Below are 25,854 nucleotides of genomic sequence, written 5' to 3'. Positions count from 1 at the left end.
ATTGGTAAGGCTTTCCGTTAACAGTAGGCAATTAGATAAGTTTTTGGGGAGTCAAAAGTTATACTCAAATTTTTGACTGTGCGGGAAGTTGGCTCCTCTAAACCTTGCTTTGTTCAAGGGTCAACCATATATCTAAACAAGTATAAAGTTTTTATGGCTGACACTTAGATTTTCCTTGGAGAAGGAAAGAAAAATGGTGATGGAATTACATAACTCAAGGGCCATAATCCATCACCATGATTTTTTTCTAAAATCTAAATTAGCAGTGCTTAAATACAGAGGGGGGGGGAAATGGAAATGGAAACATAAGAAGATAAATGTCTTCATCACAGTCCAAAATTTCACAGGTAACGCCTTTGGAAGGAAGAACAATAACACATTTTCTTGTATCCCATATGCCTTTAAGCATAGAAAATACAGCTTCTCAGATGGGCATTGTTGGGACTGTCCACCCAGGAGTCTGGCCACTGAGATGGGGCTCTGGGAAAGATAAAGGCAGTTCTGGAAAACTGTACTATCTTTGTCCCAAAGAGGAGTGTCCATCCTGCATCCTTTTACCCCCTTCTTCATCGCATTTGCAATAGAAGTCTCTTATGGAATCCAGAAAGCTTCTCAAAAGATTCCTTCTCTAAGTGTTTAAGATAAAAGTTGCTATAGCAACTTAAAATGTTATTTCTATCTGGTGTCCTCTTCTACCTAACCCAGCGCCAGGACTAAATTCATACTCTTAAAATACACAAGGCCAAAGCGCAGCCCAGCTGTTTACTTGGCCTGTCTCATTAATGACCACTGTTAACTGTGACAAGCCCCCAATCACTGGCCATGATGGATATTGACTCTGCCAAGGCCCCAAATATCCATATAAGTTGTGCTAAGGTCTGGTTTGCCCTCCACCCCTTATTTGTGCATCTCCTTCCTCTCTCAAAATAGAGTGTCCACAAGCATGTGGCTCTGAAGGCAGTGGTTGTCTAATACTCATGACAACACACACTTTAAAAGCAGCAACACGGGGGATGCCTGAGGGGTATGTAGGAACTGCATCCTGTTTCAATCATGGTCACAATGGGGTCCCATACCTTCTGAGTGTTTATGCACTATCCACAAGACAAGGAGCGCCCACCTTGCCTCAGAGATCCGTGGGTCCAGGGGGCCCACTGTACCCTCCCACCACCAAGGCCACATTTGAAGTTCTGTTTGTCAGCTGGGCATGAAAAAGCCCCAGTGTCTATTCTCAAAGAATTTTTCTTTTCAAATATGTAGGAAAACCTAGTGGCTACATCTTTGCAACAGTGTAGATGATAACCAGTCTTTATCTCTCTAAAAAGCCTGTAAGTTAAACTATTCATGGGCTGTGATTTTTTCCTAGACACTGAATACTCTCGTTGATAACATCTCTTGGCAGAAAGACGGTAAAAATATTCCTCACTGGACATTTGAAACCAACTTTCCCTACACCTTGGGGAGCAGAAAAGAGTGCTCTTTTCTTTTTTTCTTTGTGGTCCACTTTGGCGAGGGTTCAGAAGGATCTTTTGGGGGAGAACCTGAGAATTTTAGGGAATACTGATCAATACTCTCTGAGAGGAAGCAAGAATGGTAACATCATGGATAGAGCATGAGGTTCGCAATTAGAAAAAATGGTGTGAGTGGGACTCAGCTATGTGGACCAGTCAAATAATTTCTTTGTTCCTCAGATTTCTTCATCTATAAAATGGGCACAACAACATGCCTGACACACAGAGTTATCGTTATTACTTGGGAACTGTGTTTTCACTTCGAAAAGTCGAGCAGTTCTAGGTTGGTTCTGATACTAAAAGTTCAGATGAAGTTTCCGATGAGAGTACTGTGATTTTGCTGGAGCAGATTGACCTAGATTGATCTCACTTTGCATTGGGGAATAGTGGCCGATAACAAGGTATGTAGGAAAGCTATTTAATTTCCCTGAGCCTTTTCTATAACATGAGGATAATCATAGCTGTTTTGGAGAGTTGTATTAATCAAAGGTAATTCAGGGAAAGCACCTGGCACTTAGTAGGAACTCAGTATGCAATAACGCCTGAGCTTTATGAAGGGCTCATTGGGTGCCTGGATTTGTGTCATAGATGTATTATCTCCATGGAGGCTCATAAGAACACTGTGATTACTATTATATCCATTTATCAATGAAGAAACTAGTCAGATGCAGCAAATAAATGTTAAAGCCAGAGATTGAACTTGAGCAGTCTGATTCTAGGGTTCACACTCTTACTCTGCTAAACTGCCTCCCAAATGGGATATTATTTTTACACACACACACACACACACACACACACACACACACACACACACACTGATTTCAGAGAGAAAGGGAGAGATAGAAACATCAATGATGAGAGAGAATCATTAATCAACTGCCTCCTGCACGCCCTGGCATGTGCCCTGACCGGGAATCGAACCGTGATCTCCTGATTCATAGGTTGATGCTCAAACTACTGAGCAAGACCAGCCGGGCACCAAGCTGGATATTATTGATATTAAATACTCTTGATCTTGGCAGTGCCATCTGTGCATGTCTGGAAGTGCCTTGGTATTTGAAGAGAGTTGGGCTTCTAGAGGCATGTCTTAGAGCCAGTTCAAACTTGTATTTTTCCTCTTCTCATTTCTCCTTTCTGTGGAGACTGTTCATTACTCACTATGCTATCTGCTCTTCCTCTCTCTTTCAGGTAAAGGATTTGGGTGGGACATTAGGAAGCCATCAGATTATGAGAAGGAAACAAAGAGGGGAAATCTTTATAATAACTACAACAAAGACATGTAATCGCAGTAGGACTCCCAGTTTGAGAATCTGGGAGACCATGACATAGATTAGATTTTTCAAGGGCACCTTCATTATTTCTCTCTCTCATGGATCCCAAGTTCAACTTGGAAAGCCCAGGGAGTTTTACACATATGCTGTGTAGTAAGGATACTACATGTAGACTGCCAACTTGTTTGTTAGTCTTTAATTATAAAGTAATTTGACTTATGTGCAGTTTAGCAGCATTACCTTCTAAAAGGTGGCAGGGCACTTCACTGTTAGCAAAGGGACTGAGGATTAGTTTCTATTTCTTCTTATTAGAGGATTAACCACTTCCCTTACAAAGGCACAGAAAATTGGGAGGAGGAAAAAAAAGAAACATAATGTAAAAAGAATCTTTCCATCACTCACAATTGAACTGGATCGTTTCTTCTTTGAGAAGTACAATACATAACGGAAAGAATGCATGTGTAGCACATGAATTAGCAATTTTACAAAATATCACACATAATTTACTATGCTCTATTGTGGGTTTTGCTTTACTGTGCTTTTTATTCTGGTCTTCAGTGTGGACAGATAGACTTTTAAAATTATTTTCTTTGAGAGGGCATATTTGAAGTATAATCAAGGTTTAACTTGTTCTCTAACCCAATTCCCTTTTCATTTGTTCCAAGTCTTTGAATGGCTCTGTGCAGGCTTTCTACTTGGCTTTCACATCCATCTAGGTTAGCTCAGAATGGCTACTCTCATTGTTAGAAAGCATGAAAGAGTTCTGACATGCCGTGGGTCTAGCTGACCACATATCATGCAAAACCTCAATGGACAAAGTGTCCTGAAATCTCTTTTAAATATACTTTGGAAGTCTCGTGTACTTTTACTTTAGGAAATCACTTATGTACATTCTTTTCTAAAGGTAGAATAGTCACGTCACCATGACCGAGTCTGTGAAAGGCTATTTTCTTTCTTGTCTTTCTGCATCATCAGTCATGTGTGATGTGTAAAAGGAAAGTGTTTTCCATAGGTTAATGATTAAAGGACATCTCATTCAAAACACAAATGAGGACATTCACATTTTAAACAAAGTATAATGATTACTCTCAAAGAATAAATTAATTACCAATTTTAAAAGTCTAATGTACCATCAATAAAGCAGCAAAATGATAGAAACAAACAAGCAGCTACAAACATCGCCCTCAAAAAACAAAAAAGTTATTTCTTTTAAGCAGGTTTCAACTCTTTTTTTTACAAAGTCTCTGCTACAAAGGTGCGTCCCCCAAACTACTTTTGACTCTTATCATTATCCACTCTGCACTCGCTACAGAATCAGGGACTTCTCCAGGCAGGAATGGTTAACAAGTGCAGACACAGAGCATGTATTAAATCAGAAATTCTTGGAGCTTGCTATTTCATTCCACCCTTTAGCAGGGCAACCTTAACAGAAGAACAACAACCCAGACCAGTAATCATAAGATTAAAAAAAAAGAGAGTCCATTAACTTTATAGGAATAAAGTGCAAGCAAAATTTCACTATGTGCCTCATTTTGAGGCTCTCAGGTTTTCAATGTACACTTTGTCCCAAACAGAACAAAATACCCACGACCCAAAGGCACTGAACCCTATGTTCATTTTTGCCTTTTGCTTTCCCTCAAGGTCTCCCTGGGCATCCCTCGGGTCTTCCTCTAGGTCCCCAGATCCAACATTGGGAAGTTGAACAAGAGGAAAGTGAGCTGAAATCACTTTACCTGAGCACTGACTCTGGGTGGTGGTGGCAAAGGCAGTCCCACCAGCGGCTCCTGTTGCTTTCATTTTGCTGCGCCTGGGGCTGGTCATCCCGTTAATAATGCTCTTATGACCGCCCACTGGAAAAAAAAACTCACTTGCCCGGCTCTTCCCCCGAGAGACCTTTCAAGTAAGCAATGAACTTGGGCAGATTAGCCCCTTGGAATGTGCTGCTGTGGGATTAGCCTCAGTAAGAATCCCATGGACATTCCCTCGCAGCCTCAAACACTGCTTGATTTGAACATCGAATCTGACGCCAGGAGAAAAACAAATCCCCGGAGAGATCGGATTTAACTGGCACAAGTCCTGACAGGCTCACCCCACTTTTCCTTTTCCATTTTCAGCGAGAAGGCTTGTGAAAGTGTGATAAGGTGTTCTGAAAAGTTCAACTTTGGAAAGCAAATCCTTCTAAAGAAACAGTGTGTTAAGGCTCCAAGTGGGTTGAACACACAAGCCGCATTGTTCGTTCCTCCCCAAAGAATGGAATGATAGCGTTTCTTTAAAGAGGAACTGCTAAGAACTGAACGTTTCAAAAGAATAGTTTGATCCCTGATCATGAGCCCACGTAGAATAAAGTTGGAGTTTGCCAGTGGCCTTCCACAACTTCTAAAATGTCAATAAATAAGAAAACGTGTCTGGTTACTCTAATCCTGCAGCCCCTCTTCCCACGATTGCAGAGGTGTGGTTAGAAACTACACGCCCCTGTTTCACTATTTTAAAACGATGAGCTGTGACCACTACAGCACACATTTAGGATGCGGACCAAAAGCAGTGATACTGTGATGTGTTTAGCTGAGCTGGCCCAACTGAGAGGTCCTGGCTCCCACAAAAAGGGCTCTTTCGAATATCATCCAAGAGTGAATTTTTCACATAATAGTTCTTAAAGTAAACACACTTGGGGAGAAAAAACCCTCAAATTTCAACAAGGCAAAAATACTTTTCCATATGTTTTTATTTTTTTAGAGAGAGAGAGGGAGAGGGATAGAGAGATAGAAACATCCATGAGAAAGACACATCATTCATTAGCATAATAGTTCTTAAAGTAAACACACTTGGGGAGAAAAAACCCTCAAATTTCAACAAGGCAAAAATACTTTTCCATATGTTTTTATTTTTTTAGAGAGAGAGAGGGAGAGGGATAGAGAGATAGAAACATCCATGAGAAAGACACATCATTCATTAGCTGCCTCCTGCATGCCCCCTACTGGGGATCAAGCCTGCAACCTCGGCACGTGCCCTGACCAGGAATCGAACCAGTGACCTCTTGGTTCCTGGGTCGATGCTCAACTGCTGAGCCACACCATCTGGCCCCAAAATACTTTTTAAATAAGTGAATTTTTGAGCACTTCATCTCCAAAAGATTGAACTCTTCCCACAGACAGAAGTTAGAGCTGAGAGGCGGTATTCATGGTGAACTTGGTGAGCTGTAAATCCACAAGGGCAAGTGCCACTTCAGTCTTCACTTTTTCATAATCTCCATCAGAGTGCCTAGGATATGTCCTGTGGACACTCGCTGAGGGTCGCAGTGTGAACTGAACGGCTTATCCCACACTTGAATTGGATCCTGAGCTTTCTTCTGGCCTCTCTGCCGTTTCCAGGACTAATCTCCTTCCAAATCCCGCATCTTCTGGTCTGTCACTTACCAGGGTTTTCCCGGAGACAAGGAACGATAAACTACTTAGTGTCTTGCAACTGAGGAAACATTACAATAGAGAAGACCCAAGTGGCCCTAACTGGTTTGGCTCAGTAGATAGAGCGTCAGTCTGCGGACTCAAGGGTCCCAGGTTCCAGTCCGGTCAAGGGCATGTACCTTGGTTGCGGGCACATCCCCGGTGGGGAGTGTGCAGGAGGCAGCTGATCAATGTTTCTCTCTCATTGATGTTTCTAACTCTCTATCCCTCTCCCTTCCTCTCTGTAAAAAATCAATAAAATATATTTTTAAAAAAAGAAGACCCAAGTGGAATATCAGACTGAGCTTTAGCATTAAACACATAATTAAGAAAGTCCCTTTGCCTGCCTTCAGGAGTTAGCCACAGGATAATGTGTAGTGGCAACCTTAGTAACGTGCATAACCTTCCTTCTATGCTGCTGTGACTTCCTAAGCATTTATTATAAGGGAATCACCAGAGAGATGATCCCGCGAAGATGTTCACTGCAGCAGTATTTATGAGACCAAAAAATCTGAGACAAATTAAAGTCCATCAGTGGAATGCTAATTAAATTAATTAAATGGATTATGCCACCACTTCAATTCTGCATCTGACTTACTTTAAATCTTGGAGTTCAAGCATATACATACTGAGTCTTTTAAATATTGTCCATGTATTTTTCTTACTTTATTCTCTCTTTACTAGTCTTAATTATTATTTTTTTTTATTTTTTGTTGTTGCTTAGTTTTCCTTTCTAGAAATATTTGGTAGGGAGAAAATATGAGGCACCTTCTATGAACCTTATTTACACCAAAGACAAAAATATTGTCCCTAGAACCATAAGTACTTTGTTTTAGAGAAAAAGAAAGCCCCGGGAAAATTCAGCACAGCAGTTCTTTCATATGAGGTCATGGATGATCACAAGACTCTTTGATTTGAGAAGGTAATTAGTTCCAAAGAGACTGGTAGCTCTGAACTGCACTGTCTATATGGATCTTTTTAAAAACCTTGTGTACCCACCCAACAATGCAACTCCTGACAGGCTATATTACCGGCCTGTTTCAGATGTACTTTAGAGAGAATATAATTTGAATACTAACAAGAGGAAACTACAAGCATAAGATGAACTGTGTTTATTCTTTACTCCTATCTTTATGTAATGAGAGATTACCTTATTCTTCCAATTCACCATTAAAAAAATCATATGTGAATAGGATATACCAAATAGTTTTCACTGGTACATAACTCAATTTTAAAAAATAAAATGAGATTTTCTACAAGTAGAAACTAGATTTTGACATGGAAAATGTGTATTTTGATGTTATGGGATTGCCCAAAGCATTTTCTGTAAAAGGCTGGATGGTAAATAATTTAGGCTCTTTACAGGCCACATGAACTATGTTGCAACATACAACTCTGCTGCTGAAGCACAAAAGCGACCTTGGGCGAGATGTAAACAAACGAGCAGGGCTGCATTCCAATAAAACAGGTGCTGGGCTGGATCGAACTGATGTGTACTGGCCAGCCCTTGGTGGGGCAGCGGGCGGTCTTCCTAAGAATGAGGCTTTCATGGCACCATCACTAGTTTGTCTTGGCTCTTCCGCAAGCATGTCAGGTAAGTTCCCACCTACGTGTCTTTGCTCCTGTGATTTCTTCTACCTGGAGAGCGCCATCCTCAGATATCTCACATCTTATTCTCTCAACCTATGGGACGACTGAGCGGCCTCCTTGACCACGCCATCCGAAAGCACACCAGGCCATTGTCTATTCCCTCAATTCCCCGTGTTTTCCTCATAGCCTCCACACTACCTGCCATTATGCCATGTCTTTATGTGTTTGATTGTTGTCTGTGTCCCCCACTAGAATATAAGTTCTTGGTGACAATGATTTTGTTTTATTACTGCTATTTCCCCAGCACCTAGAACTGTGTTTGGAACATGGTTGGTGAACATGGGGACTTAGACACATCGTTTGATTTGCATATCAATTCCTTACCTGTAAAATGATGGCATCAGATAGACTCATGTTTCCTAAAGTGGAATTTAGGGTGGCACCCCGATGGGCATTTTTCTTTCAATAATTGGGTTTATAGCAATACATACTATATCAGCAATGGCTAAATCTGCAATTTCACAAATACTATTGCTTAGGGGCGTGCATTTTCCTTTTTTTGGAGTTGTGAAATAATGAGTCCATCAAAAAGTTTTAATAAATTAGATTAAACATGATTTATAGATAAGAAAAAATTCCAATGTTCTCAGAGAAGTGACTGAACTTGGGGAAACACTGACTCAATCCCTTTTAAAAGTCCTCCAGTCTCCTTGTTTTTATTCTAATGCCTGAAAACAAATGTAATGTGTTCTCTAACGTTCAGAGCTGCCTTTGACCTATACAGTAAAACAATGCCAGAGACACACGCCAGAGCCAGCTGCCTCCAGAGCACACTGACACCCGATAGGTTCTTCCTGAAACAATCAGTCAGGCTATCTCCTGCTCAGTACCCACTGGTGGCACCCCATCCCCAGCACGAGCAGATCAGGTCAGTGTGGAAGCCCTTCAGGATCTGGCTCTGGAAATATCTATTTAAATCTTTCCGTTCCCCTCCAAACCTTCAAACATGTTTGCTCCAGTAAACCAAATCACTGGTTGTTCCCCTAATGCACCACGCTGTTCCACCATTCTCAACCTGTGGATATGCTGTCCCACTCGCCGGAAATGCTAGTTCTTCTTTCTGTACTTAGGAAATGCCTCGTGGTTCTTCCAAACTCTGCACAAAACACTGTGTTCTTTGAGAGATGTGGCTGGAAACTGCCAGACAGAGGAATCACCACAACTGTTGTTTCACTTCTATACCTTGCTCCAACTCCCATTAGGAGAAAAGCCACACAAAATTATAATGATTTATTTTTATTTCAGGTTTATGATCACTTATAGCCAATTTCCACTACAAATGCCCAGTACTTGGGTATATTATAGCACAACTAGAATTTTATAGCCTCACCTGGGACACTTCCCTTCTTCCTTCTCCTATTTTTAACATAGCTTCTACAGGAATATCAATTCCTAATAAATCATCTTTGGGGGCTAATTTGTTATGGATTGAAATTATGTGTATTAAAATTCACTCTAAACTTAAATTATAGACACTTTAATATAAAGTTAAATTAGATTGTATTTTTATCACCAGACTGGGAAAAGATTCAATAAATTATGCTTTATAATTACCAATGAAACTCTTCTACCAATAGGTTGTGCTGTAAAAATTATTCTTAAATAGATGCAGGATATTTATGTAGAAGTAATATGAATATATATATGAAAGTTAACCTCATAGAATTTTCATAAACAATTAAAAATATATTTCCACGTTTCCTTGGAAGAGAAACATGGAAATATATTCTAATGCAGAGCTTATGAGAACATGACTGATTAGGAGTCGCAAGGTATGCATCTTAGCCATGGCTTGCTGACAACTAGGCTTGTGAACTTGGGGGAGTGACTTAATCTTGGTGATCTTCAAGGTCAACCCGGTTCTTAGAGGATTCTGGGAATGAGAACCTGACAGCTTTGCAGTTAGTCCTTCATTAGTGTGTACAAAGCAAGTATAGAAGCTTTTTGAAAATAAGAGGTTTATTTTAATTTTACAAATTCATGAAACCATTACTCTTTCGATAAGAAACATAAATGTAGCAGAGCACAAGGTTTTGTGTCTACAAAGCACAAAGTACATAAGGATATTTGAGAATTAATAAATAATCCCTGAAAGAATTCTCACCAGACTCCAACCATTCCTAAGAATGCCCTGGCTTAGCAATCTGGCACACATGTAGGGTTCTAATTCTGTTTCAATAAGACTTCAAGTATTGTTGAGACATTATTACGATAAATTAATAACTCTGCATTTCTAGTCTTGTCATTGAGAGAGTTTTGAGATCAGAACTTGGTGTTCTCTTGTCCTAATCCCCCACCAGTTGATAAATTAAATTCTGAGGATCATTCAGGTCAGAATATTCAGAGATTGTCCATGATTTGTAAGTTTTTTTTTAAACCTAACAATCAAGAACTACTAACTGGAGAAACTCAGATCAAATCAATACCATTTTTTATCATCAGAAGCAAGTTATAAGCAGATAGGTCCAGTAATATAATTGTAAAGCTATTCCTATTACTCTCTGGAAATGAAAAATTACTGGGTATTAAGTTAATGCAGCATAAATGTATTTCTATCTGATAGTCATTTTTCTCTGTCAAATTACTAAATTGTTAGGTAGAAAATATAGCCATCCACATAAATTCAGCCTCCGGTTCTGTGACAGTTTTAAGGTTGTTCAAGGTTATTAGGCCTAGCTTTAACATTGTTAATGTCTTTTCTTACATGCTTATAACTAAAACTTATGTCTTTTTTATTTATTTTTACCTTAGTATGTTAATTTAAAATCTCTCCAGAAGATTTTAGGTCCTAGAAGATACTAATACATATATTAGCTTTTCCTAAATGTAATCACTTAAATTTGATGCACATAGAAATGAAAATGAATTCAAAAGTGGGTGTAAAAACTGTTAACAGGTAGTGCAGAAATAAAGATTCAGACTCCAATTTGTGTTCCATTGGATGGTAATGTGATTTTTTTCTCCTTTGTTTTCTTACCACCTCACCTTTTAAAAAATATATATATATTTTTATTGATTTCAGAGAGGAAGGGAGAGGGAGAGAGAGATAGAAACATCAATGATGAGAAAGAATCATTGATTGGCTGCCTCCTGTATGCCCCACACAGGACACCAAGCCCACAACCCCGGGCATGTGCCCTGACTGGAAATTGAACCATAACCTCCTGGTTCATAGGTCCATTCTCAACCACTGAGCTATCCCAGCCAGGCACCACCTCACCTTTAATGTAAAGAGTTTCAATCTTTGAATATTTGATGCCAGATGAATTTCTAATAGCAAGTCTCCTGAAAGAAGCAATGCTAATAAAGATATTTTAAAAAGCGCACTGTGCTGGCTTTTTAATTGGTGTCCCAATTCATTCTCCACCCAACAAGGAATGTGATCTTCCCTCTTTCCTCTTTTAATAGACTTTATTTCTTAAAGAAATTTTAGTTTAAAGAAAAACTGAACAGAGTTCTCATATACCTCCTTCCCCCATCTCTCACCACAGTTCCCCCTATTATTTAAAATCCTGCGTTGGTGTGCTATATTTGTTTCAATTGATAAACTGATGTTGATACATTATCATTAACTAAAATTCATTACTCATTGGGTTACACAGCTGACGAAAGCATCATCTCATGTATCCATCACTGTAGTGTCATACAGAATGGACTTACTCTTAATCCTTTAAAGTGACAAATTAACTGACTGCATTCCATCTCTCTCACCACAAAATCATTCAGGGACCTTCTATTACTTCTAGAATAAAATCTAGACTCCTTAACGGGTTTCACAGACCTTGGCAGAATTCACATCCCAGCTCATGATTCCAAACTTTTTCTACGCCAAACTGATCCAACTCACTACCTCCAACAATACCAACCTCCTTTCTGATTTACAACTGCTCCAAATAAAAAAATAGAAGAGTAAAAGTGTCATGATAGAAGCTACTCTTTAATTTAAATACTACTTTTTGAGGGGGTACACACTACTAATAGGATCGGGCCTAAACCGGCAGTCAGACATCCCACTCACAATCTGCGACCGCTGGCTCCTAACTGCTCACCTGCCTGCCTGATAGCCCCTAACCACTCTGCCTGTTTGCTTGATTGCCCCTAACTGCTCGCCTGCCTGCCTGATCATCCCTAACTGCTCGCCTGCCTGCCTGATCACCCCTAACCGCCTCTGCCTTGGCCCCCGTCGCCACAGCTTCATCCAGAAGAATGTCTGGAATGATGTCTGGAAAGTCGTTCGGCTGTCCGGTCTAATTAGCATATTACACTTTTATTATTATAGATTATTTCACACCAGCATTCAAGAATATCATTTGAACACTAACCTTGTGCAAAGCTCTTTTAGCTGCTGAGGAGGTGGGAAACTTTGCAAAGACCCTGTGTCTGCTTTTAAGTTTTTGCTGTGTTCTACAGCAATGCTTCTCAAATGATTTATGGTAAAGGATCGTTTTTAGAAAATTCTGAATCCATTACGAACTAAGAGTTTTGTAAATGCCATGAAGATGATAATGCACTTGGATTTTGTGGCAATGGTAAATTGCTACAGAAGTTACTAAGTGCTTATTCTCAATTTTTGCACTTCTCTCACCGTTCACAAACAATTTGTGGGCCAGCAGCAGTTTGTGGACCACAAGGCGCTGCTCAATATGTAGTCCATGGAGCAGCAGCATGGGTGGCCTTTGGAAACTCATTAGAAATGCAGATTCTTAAGCCCCATCCCAGACCTACTGAATCTCCACCTGCATTTTAATAAAATCAAGTGATTCCTACATTAAAGCTGGAAAAGCACTGTCTGATGGGAAATCAATCTGATGGATGAAAGACTACAATGATGTTTAATAAGAGCAACCACAATAAACAGGTTTACAGTCCTTATGTATACACTGGTCTAAGTATGCTCATCTATGAACTAGTTTGAACCTCATAGCAAACCCGTGGAGTGCTTTTAGCATGCTCCTTGTGCAGGTAAGGGCAGTGAGGCAGTAGAGGCTGGGCTTCTTGTTCAACGTTACACAGCCAGGAAGCCAATTGTAGGCATGTAGAATAGCTTAAGTGACATAAGAGAAGTAGAGACGGACTGAGCATGGGTGTTCAGAGGAGGGGAAGGTCGGTTTTGGCCAGGAGATGTATTTGAGCTGGTACATAGCTGGTACTCTTAGCATAGAGTAGGCGCTTAAATGATTTTTATTGCATTTACCTGAATTCCATAGCTTTTGTCCTTCCCTATTTCCATAATTTTAGGAAGGTGGTTTCAATATAATTACCTGTTCTCATATTCCCTACTTTTAAAGATTTAGCTTAAAATGTTCCTTTCTTGCCCTGTTTATCCTGTTTCCAGCTCTACAATGTAAAGTAACTGTTTTCTCCTTTGAGCTTCCATACTTTGTTGTTTCTCTGCCTATTAACACTTTCCATCATAATTAACAGTGTGCAGTTATCCTGTATCCCCATGCTCTACCCTAAGCTCAGTTAGGGCAGGGATCATATCTATTTACCTTTTTACCTTCTTCCCTAACCCTAAGTGCCTGGTGCCTGATAAACCCTCAATAGATATTTGTTAAAATAATGAAAAATTATGCACATCAAGAAAATAATTCATTCAACTGTGGATGGAGCATTCTTAAAGATGCTCATTAACTGAACACCTTGCTCTTCTATTTTCCTAACATGTTTTGCACCGATGGAACTGTCAAGTCTTAAAACACTGAGCAGAATGTAACTGCTTGTCTTCAAGTATTGCCAGGAAATTAACTGAGTGATTACACTAGGTCACATGCTCATCCCCACCTCACATGTTCGCATGTTTTTATTTTGTTTTATTTTTTTGTTAGAATCTGGTAGACACACCCCAAGTTTTGTTTCACCAATTCTATATTACAGAAAACATGGAAGACAACGAAAGAAGAGAAATATGTAAGACATGTATTAAATTTCCACCCTTCTCTTTATTAGCATGATAGATTATGAGCTTATTTGAAGAACAATAGGTCCATACTATTATTCTTGAATGCCTGAGCCTCCAAATTAATATTTCACAGTTGAAGGAAAAAATCTTAGGCAAGCTCTAGATCGTCAAATGCTATTTTGAGGATATGCAAAGTCTTTCCTTAATAACAGTAGGTGTCATTATTTAAATTCAGCCATTTGTTAAATAGCATAATTGCCCATCAATTATGTTTTTCCACTGAATTTAGATCACATTAAACCTCCCCTTTTTGCTCAAACATTTTTAAGTCTTAAATAACAAAGGCTGGTATAGATGACCTGAAAAATAACTGTAGTCAGCATAATTCAAAATAATAGAGATCAGAACTTATATTTCTTAGGTGGCTTTTAAATGATGCTCCTTGCTAGCTTTTGTTTTACCCAGATAGAAAATTCTGTATATTCTATGTTAAAAAATAAGATTGTGCCAGCAGAATCCTAAATGGGTGGATTTTAGTTGGTATTCCCAGGTGAGTGTAGTTGTGTGTGCCCTGGGCAGGTTTAAACAATTAGTCTAAAGGATTAAGAACAAAATCCTGAAAATGCTTTGTTCAGCTTAATTTAATGACTACCTTTGTGTTCTCATATGCATAAATCCTACCCTCATCTGCACTGCATTGCTCATTATTTAACATTTAAGATCTAATTGATGAATTCCTCATGACACTGCTACTGACAACTTGAGCTTTTGTGCCCAACATCAATACAAGTAAGTAATTTGGAGAATATCTACATGCATTCTAAACCACTCAGTTAGTGATTCTGTCCTTACAGTCCTCTCTTACCTGGACACCTTAGAATGGAGAAGAGGAATGAAGTGGTAGCCTATTTGTGTTCCCAGCTGCAAATGGGGAGAAATCATTCCATTGCCTCAATTTCTCTTTTGCAAACCTAAAGAATGCTTATTGCCTCACAAGGAACTTAGGAACTGTGGTCTGGATTGATAACATGATGACAACTCTGGATTCTTTTTTTTAAATTCTCTTTTAAGATATGTTTTCATTGATTTTAGGCAAGGAAGAAAGAGAGAAAATGGGGGAGGGGAGGAAGAGGGGGAGAAGGGAGAGAGAAACATCAATCTGTCTCCTCCTGAACATGCCTTGACCAGGGATGAAATCTTCAACCTGGGTATGTGCCCTGAAATCGAACCCACCACCTTTCGGTGTGTGTATGAGATAATGCTCCAACCGACTGAGCCAGCCCACCAGAGTCCTGGATTCCTTGGGTATCCTATGAGGACTTGTTAGCAGAGGGTGCTGGTTTGTTGTATGCAGAATAAAACATTCCTGTAAGTTTTCTTTTTGGGATAATAGGTGGCTGAATTTAAGCAGTTTTAAATTACATTCTCACTTGACTTATAACTAAGTGTCAATTTTCTTTGAATTAAAAAAAGCACTGTATGAATTAATGTGACCAAAATAACACTCACTCACTCACTCATACACACACACAACCAACTATTAGGAATTTTCTGAGATTTAAGCTACCTGGAATTTGATTACACAGGGCCTTCTGGGGCTCCGCCACAGCAGGCTCTAGATACCAGTCAGGCTGATTATGACTTCAGCATTGTTTCAATGTGATTTCGCAAAGGATTTCATTTAATGCAGCTTAGTAAGTTTGTTAAGCTGCTGATAATTGAAGCCTCTTAGGTTCAGTAAGTACCATCCAGTGAGGTGGATTAGTGGGGTTTAATTTGTTGCTTTCAAATAGCAAACAAAAACTTAGTAGAATAATTACATCTCTGTGGGCTAATACAAGGGGACACGACAATGGTGCTTTTGGCCATTTCTGCGTTTCTGCAGTTTCTACCTTTAGAGTTTTCTGCCTCTCTCTCAAGTGACACCAAAACCCATCACTGTAAGAAAGAGATTTAAGAGATTTTCAGATGGAATATAAGCCGCGAATGAAAATGTGCACTTTAGTACAAGTGGTGCCCTGCCATAGTCACAACATTTCTACTGTTTCCTGAAATTTTCTGTCCATCTCCTTGTCTAGATTTTAAATACCTTGAGGGTAGAGACCATGTCTCTCCTCTAATTTCTCATACATTAGTACAGTATCTGGTATATTGAGGCACTCAAGTCTGTTTTCCTAAGAATAAGTGAATTTTTAAAACAGGGTAGAGACCATGTCTCTCCTCTAATTTCTCATACAGTACCTGGTACATCGAGGCACTCAAGTCTGTTTTCCTAAGAATAAATGAATTTTTAAAATATGGATGAATTTCTGAAATAATCATAAAGTATGGTCTGGAAATAACATTGTCACCAAGTGTTCAAGTTCTAGGACATTAGTTTTAGCCAGAGTATAGAGTTGCTGTGTTATCCTTAAGATTGAGTCAAGATATGAAAGAGATTGCATTAATGAGTAAAATGATGACATATTATCTGTTAGATTCTTGGCCACACAGAGTATTCAGCCCAAGTCAGGTGAGTAAACAAATTAATTTAGTGTCTTGACATGACCAGGCCTGATTTTAGTTGATTTGATTGCATGTATATGGTGTCACTGCACGATGACAGGAGAGTCCTTATTCCCCTGGGACCCTCAGGTGTGCCATTTTTCTGAGTCACAAAGCAGACAGTGAAAAATGCAACACTGTGGGGAGCTGACATAAATAATAATTATTAACAGGAAATGGCAAAGCTGTTTGGGATGGCTGGGAGTATTTAAGGTCAAACTTGGCTTTCCTTCTCTCTACTTTTGGAGAGAAGGAAAAGTGCTGGTGTGGACACAGGTGTGGGATGCTTGCTGGTTTCTGTTTTCTCTATTGGCTTTTCAAGTACATTATTACTATTTTTAAAATGACACCCAAATTTCAAACTTATCCAGGAATTTTCTTAAAATTAGTTTCACACTGACTCCCACTCCCCTGTCTCCTGCTGCATACTGATGATCATATGAAGTTTACCTTGAATTTCTTAAAGTTCTCCATTAAAGATTCTACTAAGTGATTCTTCAAGCATGCTTGCAGGTTGTGGCAACTGTCCCAAATGACTTCACAACATCGAAAAGAACAAAGGAGAATGAAGCCTGAATCTAGTCCTTTATTTGAGTGAGTGGAGACTTTGTTTTAGATTGGGTACCTTTTTAACCATGGATCCATTTTCCAAGACAATGTTCCATATATAATAGGGTAGTAACAAACCTCAAAAGGGTATATGTGTAAGTGTGCTAAAGCCAGGAGTTATAGAGCAATACTCAAACCAGTGTACTTCCCAGAGATCTGCCAGCTTCTGCCTGTTCACATGTGGCCATTTTTATTAAGATACCCCATCCTCACCCACCCACAGTGGTTATAACTGAATAGACCAGCAGACCACTGGTGGTACCTCACTCCAGAGCAAAAAAAATCATAGGCTGGCAACTACCTTGACTTATGGACTGGCTCCCAAAAAGAAGTTGAGGAATCATCTTCTTTTTCTTAGAAATTTAGAGAAAATAAGTTAGGAGCCATGAGGAACTGATGCAGAGAAGTGTTGATGTAGGAAAAGTTCCAAATAGCCAACACTTATGCATAAGCAGAAATTGAGAGGGGGGAACATATGCGTGAGAGTCCTCTGTAGCCCCCGTGCAGTCAGAAGCAGAAATGCTGTGTATGACAGAGAAATCAGTAGCCTATGAAAGACAGAGTGATGAAGAGAGTAGCCCTGCTTCCTGAGGATTTTCTTATTCCAGTCCTAGTCAGTTTCCCCTCTCCTGAAGTGACTTATGTGATTCTCATTACCACAGCTAAGAAATGTAACAATAAAAATCACATGAGGTAAAATGAACAAAAATCCCTTATTTCTTCCTAGTTCAGAGATCCAGCTCTCAAGCACAGCAGCATCTCATGCGCCGAACCTGAGCCTGATGGTGTAAGAAACTGACATTCCCAGAGGTCATGTGAGTCGGTCAAGGTCACACCACTAGCAACTAGCAAAGGCAGGATTGAAAGCCAGCTTTTCTAACCCAGAGCCTGTGCCCTCTGATCATATCACACTCACTCCTGCCTGTGCAAGGCAGAGTTGCCTGGCTTCTAAGATAGGGAATGTTCATCTCTGGAAGAGGGCTGATGTGTAGGACAAGTACACAGAGCTAAAACATTCCATTTCTTTCAGGGGCAGGATCGCAGGCGTTACTAGTATTTTGCATTTGGACATGGTTACAGTGTTAGTTCTGTCATCCATGGGTCTTGGATGTCCCAATGTTTCACTTCATGGGATTCATTGAAAGGAACTTGATTTTCAACATTCGGGTAGTTGATTTTGGGTTGTATTTAAAACACATATTTTTAATATAAGGATATATATTTATGGTGAGATTCATCCTCTTTCAGTCTCCATCCTTTGCCGTGGTTCATAATGAAGGACTTCCTAGGGTGTCTTTCTGTATGAGGGTGTGGTTTACCATGATCCCTTGCATGAACAGTGCCTAAATGCAAACTCTTCAAGTTGCTTGTTTACAATTTTTTGTGTATATTCTTTTCTTATCACAAAAGCTGTGCTAATTTATGGAGGGCTTTTTGGGAAATAATTACACAAAAGAAAATATATGTTACCTCTAACCCTGACTCCCACCTAGACAGAACTCTGATAACATGCTCATAAAGGTTCTTGGTAGAAAAGTGTAGGAAGCCCCAGAAGCCTACAAGGCAAATATCTGATCTCTCTCTGGGATGCAGTGACCTGGGGAAAGCATGCAGAACTGAATTAGCCATTCATCTGAGAATGTGCTGACCAGGCATGTGAGGGCGGAAACAGCGATGGCCCAGCATGGGGCTAAGGTGCCCTTATTGCAGGAGGGACATGGCATTTTACATATATACACACACAATTCCTGTGTACAGAGGACATAGCTCTTCCTTTGTTTTTGCAACATCCTAAATGTGTGTATGTCCCTACGTCACGGAGCTGAGGGACATGCAATCTTGTAATTGACTAATTAAAAAAATTACAACAATCCTAGAGATAATTACCAGCATCCTGATGGATTAGGAAACAACTAAGGAATCAGTGACTTGAGGCAAAAATCCTGCTAGAAGTTATCCCAGGAGTTTGTGAAAAATGTACATGATGGTCCCTTGCTCACAGATTCTTGATTTTTAGGTGAGAGTTGGTCTCCAGCATCCCATTTTAAAAATGAACAATCATAGGTCATTCCCTGAAGGACTCTCTGAGCCACACTGTTAATGTTTCCTCTTAATCATTGGCTGGGATCTGAGTTTCTCTAAGTTGGCTACAAATGTTTACTTGCAACATATCAAACCCACTGCACTGCCTCCATTTAGGTGCCCTTATCCCACTCCAACACTGCAGTTTTCTAACGGCCGTTCTGCCCCCAGCTCCCTGTCCCTACTCTATCCTCATCAGTGCCATAAAAAACATCTTCTTAAAACGAGATTTCTTAACCTTGGTGCTATGGACATTTGGGGTAAACAGTTCTTTGTTGTGGGTGGGCTGTCCTGTCCTGCCCTTGAAGGCTGCTTAGCATCATCCATAGCCTCTACCCAACTAAAAACCAGTAGCATCCCCAGCCCTCGTGACAACCAACACTTGTCTCCAGTCATTGCCAAAAGTCCCTTAGGAGCAAAAGGGACCCTGGTTGACAACCACTGTTCTTAAACTTTAGGGCAGAATGGGTTAGTCTCCTTCTCTATTGTCCCAAGGTTTTGTCACGGTGTTCAAGTATCTATGCAGTTTGCCTACAAACCACATTTCCAGCCTTGTCTCCTATTAAACTCACTGACCCTCATTCTTCACCAAATAGGCCACTCTTCCAAGTAACCACTGACACCACTCCTTTGAGCATTTGCTTCTGCTTTTTCTCAAGCCTTGTGTATGCTTTTTTTTTTGTTTTGGTTGCGTTCCCACTGACTCCTTCAAAGGTTAGTTCGAAACTCCAAAGTTTTTCTTAATTTGCCCAATTATCTCCACTCCTTCCTTGTGTGCTGCTCATTTACTTCTGCCTTTACCCAGAGCTTATTCATTCTGACTCGTCCTGCAACCAATTTTTTGCCCATCTCTTTTCCCCTTGATTGCAAAGATTAGAACTTATTTCTGCCCAAGTTACTGGCACTTAGCATAGGAAAAGTACAAGTTGGCCCTTAATGTTTGTGCAAATTAATTTAAAAACGATATTTAAAGCACACCACAGAGACTAAAAAAAATTTAAATCCGTATCTTATAACTGACTCACCAAGAATAATGCAAATAAAATTAAATGTGTTATAGATCTACAGCATTACACTTAAAGCCAGGATATTAGCCAACAACACTTTGGACTATGTCATTTGTGTTAAGCACTTAACTAGAATTAAGTTAAAACCAGTAAAAAAATAAAAAGTTACCAAACTACTCATAAACATCCCAAATTATGCCCCCCAAACAAACCTATAAGCCATGCTTTAGTGTCTTTCCTTTCTTTTAATAAATATAAATATAAATTATACTTCAAGTCATCTTTGATAGGTAGGTATTATATAAGCATCTTTGGAAGAAATGCTATGAAGGGAAATCAAGGAGATCTAGAATTTAAGAATTACTCTATTATTGGCTTAACAATTGCTGAAATTTACAGCAATTTAGCTTATCTTCATTTCCCCCTTATTGTTTTATGCCTCTTATGTTTTAAAAAAATAAATGCATCCAATTAATTCTAATCATCTGACCTCAGCCCCAGGTATAAGGTGCCTACTTCTACCACCTTAGCTACCCTGCACTCAGAAGAAGAAAATGGGGACAATGGCTTGAGGGGAAGGAGAGGACTCCTGAGGAAGATACAATGGTGGAGGTCCTCTGAGAGCTTCTGTGTTTATTTATGAAGTGTTAACATAAATAACTGATAATTGGCATGGCCAGTGTTGTTCAGTGGTTGAGCATCAACCTGTGAACCAGGAGGTCTCAGTTCAATTACCTGTTGAGCTCAATCCCCAATAGGGGGCATGCAGGAGGCAGCTGATCAATGATTCTCTCTCATCATTGATGTTTCCCCTCTCCCTTCTTCTTTGAAATCAATAAAAAATATTTTTAAAAATAACTGATAATTGGGAGGAAATAAAAACAAAGATTGAGTTGAAAGGAGGAGGGTCATTCTTCTCCATGGATATCTGTAAGAGCATTCTGCCTAGAGTTTGCCAATACTTACGTATAGACTACCTAACCCATCATTTGGATTTCTGTAAACACATCTAGCTGACTGGGCTCCTGAAAGAATGAGGGCTGAGGATATGAGTTCAGGTGATTTAGTTTAGGTTGTCTCAGATCTTATTAAGTCCAAATTGTGTCACATCCCCATGTAGTTTTCTTTCTAGCATCATGTGATGCAAATCTAATTATTATAATTTTACACTATGATATTTATGTCAATATAAGTTTTTTTAATGAATTATTATGGAAGAGAGTTTCCCTGGACATTTGAAATGATAAGCATAAACTTCTGGCAAGCAACTGTAAATTTCTTATTCCAAATTATGAATCTTCTCATAATTTGTTACATGCAAGAGAATGTACAAATCTTATATCTTCTTGGTATCTGGTTATCTGTGTGTTACATCTGTTTTTCAACTATCAGCCCTTTCTTCCTTAGCTCCAGAGACTGGTTTGTTCCATTTTACCTCTGTATGTAAGCACACATATTTACACTCACATATACATGAAGACTTAAATTTGGGTAGAAGTACAGATATTACAAGAGTACAAAGCACTGTGTATCTTTCCCATAACCATCACATGATGAAAAATAATGCCAACAGTTGTGCAACTGCAGTATGACAAGTGTGAATGCCCTAATTGGTCAATCAGACCAGAATGATGAAGTTTTGTTTTTTTTTTTAAACCAATGTCACCTCTAATTTATTACAACAGTAATGAACAGCAAAGCAGCCTATTTCCCATGGATATCTTCAAAGCTCTACAGATTGCCATTTGAACCATTCTTTAATTGCATCTGGCACAGATTGTAGCATGCTCCATAGAACCAAGAAGGCGTACTAACTGGATTTGGCTATCCCTAAGTCACTCTAATGATGAGGCTTTATATGACTAAAAGAAGTTTAGCTCGGTCTTTACTCTGAACTATTATAACCATTGAGCACATAGTAGGTACCTGAACATCTGAATTTTTAAAATCACAATATATTTACTTTAAAAATTTCTCAGTAGACATTGAGTATTTTTGCTTTTGTTTTTGGTGTGTGTGCATGTATGTTGTATGTAGCTTATCTAATCTGGGATGTAAAATTTTCTGAATAATGAAGATAAAATTGGAAATGATCAGATAGTATATATTCTCCAAGACTTTTCTCAGCAAAGTTTATCTCTTATTCACTAGGCAATGTTGTTTTTTAAATTTCTTTTGCCACTGACAGATACATGTTTTGCTTCCAACTTTTGCTCTTTGTCTTACCTTCATTGTTAATGTATATTATACATTATTTTACATTTTTTTCATGGTGATTAGAAGGGATAGCTGTATTATTTCTTAAGTTAGAGATAATTCACTAACTGTTTCTGTCGGCCTCCTTTGGCTCAGCAGACATACTGTCTTGACTCCTGGGCCTAGGATGAGAATAGGAAGGGACCATGGTTCCCCTCAGGCTGACCTTTGCCTAGGATAAGGTTTGATATGTCCATTTTGGAATAGGAAGGGGACTGAATCAATACAACTTTTGATCAAAATGGAAGATTGAATATATGCATTTTTCCTGGTTCCTCTCAAATATTCTCCTAAGGTGATAGTAAACAAATAAAATTAGGCATAGCCTAGAAGGACAAGAGCATGGAGGAGGTGGGACTACATGAGGGATGCCAATAACATATTCGAAAGCTTCCAAGTGGATGAGTGGTAACTGGTGTAGCTGACTGGGGACTGTTCCAAGCTAAGGGACTGGAAAGGGTGGCATAAGCCAGCAAGAAACCAGGTGGTTCACTCTGCTAAACTGTAAACAAGTTTAGAAATAAAGGAGACAACAGGTATTTTTGAAGGAGGGTGTAGGTGCAGCTGTAGGGCCAAGCCCATATGCGATGATGGGTTGAAAGTCTTTAAAAGGAGCAACCACATCTCTTCTTCCTATCCACATAGCCCGGAAACTATCCCTCTCCCATCCAGGCAGAAGACTAGAAGTTTATTCTTTTGAAAATCTGAACCTCAGAGGATTGTGTTCTAAGCCACAGATGAAAGAAGGCTTGAGGCATCATACTGAAAACAAAGAGATTGAGTGAAAGTCCACACATGGACCAGTGAGATCCGCCAGGTTCCTTACTTCCCTCAGCTGCTAGAACATGGGTATTTGGGCTAAATAGCCTCCTTACCGCCCCTGTTCACTCCTACCCCACCCGGCACATACTTTCAGGTAGAACATTGGAGGACTGACTGTTCTTTGGAAATTCTAAAGTGCGCCCAACAGAGACCTAATGATCTTGACTTTTGGGGGCTATCCAAACAAAATATTGGGTACCCACTGAAAAGATCACCAGTAGGTAAGTCCCAACTCAGCACAAAGAATTTCCAATTTGCATTCGGTGCCTTATATTTAAATATAATAAACCAAGGGTCACCAGGACTTGAGGGAAATTTCTAACATGAAAAACAGAGACTACTAAAATCAACAACAAAGAAAACAGTGCCAAGAACAAGGGTAGTAGGTGTATTCAATAGTCTCAGAGGAATAAAGAACCTCATGCATGAAAGAAAAGGGACCATAACAAAAGGCATATCAAAACAATAAGGGATTATTATAAAGTTAAAGATATAACAAGAAAAATTAAAAAATAAAATAAATAAGTATTAGAAGATAAAGGTGAGGTTATTTCTTGGAAAATAGAACCAAAAAAGGAGAAACAATATAAGAAAGTCAGAGAATCAGTAGCAAAGATTTGTATTAAAAGAGAACAAAGAAAAAATTATTAAAACTTGATATTAGAAAAGTTCCCAGAATAGCAGAACTTAAATTTCCAAGTAAAAGGAGCCACTGAATGCTCAGTTCATTTGGTGAAGATAGACCTAACCAAAGAATAACATTGTGGAATTTCCAAAGGGCCCGGGAACAAGAGAAGATTCTATAAACTTCCAGACAAGGGAAAATAGGATTCAGAAATAAGATGAAGAGTCAATAAAATCTAGAAAGCCATGGGAATTACCTTGAAATTGCGAGAGGAAAGTAATTCTAAATCAGGCATGAGAATAGAATAAAGAAATTTTAGGACCAAAAATATCTCAAAATTTAATCTCCTATGTGCCCTTTTGCAGGAAGTATGGAAAATATGTTCCATAAATATGAAGAAACATGGTTTTCAAAGAACAGGAAACCAAGCCCAGGACAGAGGCAGATGGAACTCACAGGAGGACGGAAAGACAGCTATGCAGAATGGGCCAGACTGGAGCAGAAGGACTGATAGGAACATGTGGGTTGAGACACACTTTATAGAGCTGCTGAGGGTATGAGAAAACTGGCTAGAGACAGATGGAAAGCCATGCATATGGAAACAACAGCAACAAAAACAAATAACCTAAAGTTGCTCAGGAAAGGAGACAATATTATTATGTGGCTCAGCAGTGAGCAAAGTTTGCTTAGTCATAAAAATTGAAAACACTGGATATAGAATGAAAAAACCCCCTGCTAAGTCTTTACTGGGAGTAAAGGGGAAGAGTGTGTTGGGAAAGGAGAGTAAAATAGTTAAATCCTGTCTTTCATAGTAAAAAATATCAACTATGAACATTTTTTTTTAAAAAAGTAGAATTGTAAGTGTGCTATTTACAAACATAGAGATAAATACCAGAGAAGATGCTAACTGAGTAGGAAGTGGATGGGAAGTAGGAATTTGGGGTGAGAAGGGGTGAGTAAGGGACTCTAGTTTTTGTGTTAAAGGCCTTGTGGTACTATTTGGTTTTTTTAAGCTAAGAAAACTATGTAATAAGAATTAAGTTAACAACAACAATAACAAAATTTGAGTAGGAGCTTGGATCATTATCTTTACAGCTCCTTCTGGATTGTTACACAAAACAAGCATGTATTAACTATTTTGAGCCACTGTGTTAGGCAGTTTCTTATGCACCATTTTAATCCTAATGACAACCCTCCCAGGCAGGCCTTTTTTTTTGTCCCTACATTCCAGATAAAGACAAAGGCTTGGTTGCCCAAGGTCAGAGGACTAACAAAGTCAGACAGACCCTATCTTAATCATTTTTTCAACCCAAGTTCCATGTTCTTACCATGTCTTAAAGTTTCATTTAATTATATAAAAAAGTTTGATTTCAAGAAGTTGTCATAGGTCACCATTTTTCTGCCAGCCTTCCTTCAGATACATAACAAGGTGGGCACCAAAATGATAACTTTAATCCCTCTTTGGGAATGTTAATAAAGTAAGAGGAAAAAAAAGGGAAGCAAGGTTTGAGATCTTTTTATTATCAGAATATATTACCTACACAATTTCAACATCTGATGACTTAAAGGTTTGGAAGACTATATTTAAAAATTAATTATTCATGGGGATGAAGAATTTACTTTTTTTTAGGCAACAGAGTAGTAGATAGGACTGAAAGTGTAATAAGTTAATGATAGTAAACATCTTTCAGAGAAGGAAGTCCCTATTATAGTCAGAACATTAAACTAGTCATTTAAAAATTGGTGTAATAGCTAGAAATAGGGTAAGTCCCCTATATAGGGTAATTTCCCCTATTACATTAATGGGGTCAGACCTTGAATTATGAGATTAAAAATAAAGTCATTTGATTATTTTCTGGGAAATAATTTTAGCTATTACTGAGGCTGTGCCACATTTTTTATTTTATTTTATTTTTAAAAAATATATTTTATTGATTTTTTACAGAGAGCCTCCTGCACACTCCCTACTGGGGATGTGCCCGCAACCAAGGTACATGCCCTTGACCGGAATCGAACCTGGGACCCTTCAGTCTGCAGGCCGACGCTCTATCCACTGAGCCAAATCGGTTAGGGCACATTTTTTATTTCTTAAATAATTATCTTAAAAGAAATATTGTGGTTCAATTCAATTCAAC

At 39.0% G+C, this 25,854-nt stretch overlaps 1 protein-coding gene across 10 annotated transcripts in view; it reads right to left on the bottom strand.

Moving 5' to 3' along the window:
- TRPM3 (transient receptor potential cation channel, subfamily M, member 3) overlaps positions 1-25,854 on the bottom strand; it is a 700,716-nt gene that overhangs the window by 235,746 nt on the left and 439,116 nt on the right. For 2 of the 10 annotated variants that reach the window (XM_014541291.1, XM_014541292.1), the window contains exon 1: positions 4,516-4,819. The exons of 5 other annotated variants lie outside the window; for them this stretch is intronic. The gene's annotated coding sequence lies outside the window, so the exon portion shown is untranslated. Of the gene's footprint in view, positions 1-4,515; positions 4,827-6,625; positions 6,630-18,422; positions 18,427-25,854 lie in introns of those variants that run through there. 3 more of the 10 variants (XM_014541294.1, XM_014541288.1, XM_014541289.1) reach the window with 3 other exon arrangements.

This window comes from Myotis brandtii, unplaced genomic scaffold, assembly GCF_000412655.1.
Source record: "Myotis brandtii unplaced genomic scaffold, ASM41265v1 scaffold266, whole genome shotgun sequence".
Classification (NCBI taxonomy): Eukaryota; Metazoa; Chordata; class Mammalia; order Chiroptera; family Vespertilionidae; genus Myotis; species Myotis brandtii.
This window is presented reverse-complemented; position numbering and strand designations above follow the sequence as displayed.